The sequence below is a fragment of the Pangasianodon hypophthalmus genome, chromosome 20 (genome assembly GCF_027358585.1).
Source record: "Pangasianodon hypophthalmus isolate fPanHyp1 chromosome 20, fPanHyp1.pri, whole genome shotgun sequence".
NCBI classification, from domain to species: Eukaryota; Metazoa; Chordata; class Actinopteri; order Siluriformes; family Pangasiidae; genus Pangasianodon; species Pangasianodon hypophthalmus.
Window position 1 is genome coordinate 21,157,305 of NC_069729.1, and position 2,204 is coordinate 21,159,508.

General features: G+C 26.5%; 1 protein-coding gene across 2 annotated transcripts in view; it reads right to left on the bottom strand.

The window, feature by feature from the left end:
* Positions 1-298: 298 nt before the first annotated feature.
* Positions 299-2,204, bottom strand: part of rbms2a (RNA binding motif, single stranded interacting protein 2a) — a 46,447-nt gene continuing 44,541 nt past the window's right edge. For both annotated transcript variants that reach the window (XM_034314276.2, XM_034314275.2), the window contains exon 14: positions 299-2,204. This exon is cut by the window's right edge and continues 2,400 nt beyond it. The gene's annotated coding sequence lies outside the window, so the exon portion shown is untranslated.

Consider the following 2,204-nt stretch of genomic DNA (forward strand, 5'->3'; position numbering starts at 1 on the left):
CTGAAACTTTATTTTTACGCAGTGTTGCTTTGCAATTTTATGCTTTACGCTTATATTTATTTCATTTTTCGTGTTTTTTTTAATTGTGTTTGGATATAATGTATAATGTATAATATCCAACAAAACATTATAATATGATTACAATTTTAAAAAAATAATCCAAAAATTATAAGTAAAAAATTATATAGTTATAATGTTTGTCAACTGAAACAAGTTTGAATAAAATTAATTCTAAAAATCACTTGTTTTGAAATATTTAACTACACTACACGTTTACAGTTGAAGAACATACAACATATTACAACGATTAAAAACCTTTTTATTTAAAAAAGAGAAAAAAAATCAACAGACAAAGTTCCAAAAAAATAGTAAAACTGAAAAAAAGAAAAGTTTTTTCATCAACAAATTAAAAACAAACACAAGAGTAACAATAAAAATCAGCTGTGGCACAGGAAGACACGCGAACATCGGAGCAAACCAAAATATCAAAACTCTTCTGATAACTGTACAAAATGTGTAATATTATAAATAAGTAATATGTTTTTAAAAAAAAAAAAAAAGCAGTTCAAGAGATGAGCCAAACTTTCGCTCGATAAACACAATGACGAGTCAAACCTGGAGAATTTTTGGACGGATAAAAGTTTGTTTCTAAAAATCTCCTCAACCCAATACAACTAAGCTGAAGAGATTTACGGAGTTACGCTACGAAAATTCATCAGAGATTTCACAGAAATTGCATATTTGTACTCAAAAATAAAACATCGTAATACTAATACTAACACTAATGTCATCTTTATGCTAACTGTAGCTAGTTTTAATATGCAAATGATTCCTATGTTTAAAAAAAATGCAATTTTCCTTAAAACTTGACTATTTATAAACGTAAGTCTTGCTATGTTTCATAGCGGTATTTCATCTTGCTATACATTTGTTCATACGTTTTATTAGCAATTAGCATTGCAGTATAGCAGACAGTCTGGCCTGTAAACACATTGTTTTATAGTTTCAAGATTTTAAAAAAAAAACTTTTTTTTTCTAGTTTTTTGTATTTTTCCGAGGCACATTTTGCAGGTTTGTCCCGGTCAATGTGGCTTTTATCTCCTGAACTGCTCGACTCTCCTGTTATAGCAGCCAAGTGTTTTGAAACTATGAAATAAACTTTACGAGGCAAGAAGAGAAAAGAAAAATCCTTACTCTGAATATACATCTCAAAATTTAAAATCGTAATAAATGTGGGCGGAGTCAAGAAGCAGGAAGTTAAAAGTTAAAAGTAAAACCAAGTAGAAAGAAAACAAAACGTCTTGATGACATTATTACTGCCTAGAATTATTTATTGTATATATTTTGTTTTTAATTGTTATTTTATTTTTATCATTATTATTATTAATTATTATTATTTGAATATTCTATTAGTTGTGCATAAATAATGAGAATTAATTTCATTATTTAAAACGAGCAAACGATGAAAACGATGCTCCGAATTTGCGCATTTTTAAATATAATAAATGGGACATGGCTTGAGATAAAAAAATTAAGAAGGTTACAATTATTATTTTTGTTAAATAGATGAAACTGTATTTTAAATAAATGGCTGGATTTTGTGCAAATATGACCTATGACCTACAAACAAAGTATTATTTTTTAAATTATTTTAAACATCATTTATTTATCTTGAATTTAAATGAACTATTCAACATTTTCTTAGTGAAAACCATAAATAACATCTAATATATTTAAAAAAAAACAACACTGTGATGTAACACGTCATTTCATAGTTTCAAAACTTGTTTTTGGATTTGTAGTGAAAGTTGATAAGCTCTTTTTAATAAAAAAAAAAATCTATATTTCATGATTAAAACCCATATTTGCTTCCTTCATGAGGTGAACTGCATGTTTTTAACCTGTGAAATATGCTTTTTTTTTCAACAACAACAACAAAAACAACAACAAAAACACAAGAAAAAAGTTCAAAAGAAAATAAAGAGGAAAAAAAAAGTGGAAATTAGTTCTGGTTTAACTTAAAAACTCAGTTTTCCAAAAAGTGTCTTGATTTTAGGGTCAAAGGTTACTGAAAACAACCGAAATAACGTTTCGCTTTAATGAAATAATGAATAAAATAATGATCTGTAATGGCGCTGTAGTGTTTTTAGACGACAAATTAAAATTTGTATAACCGTAAAATTAAAATTTAATTAGCTCTCAAT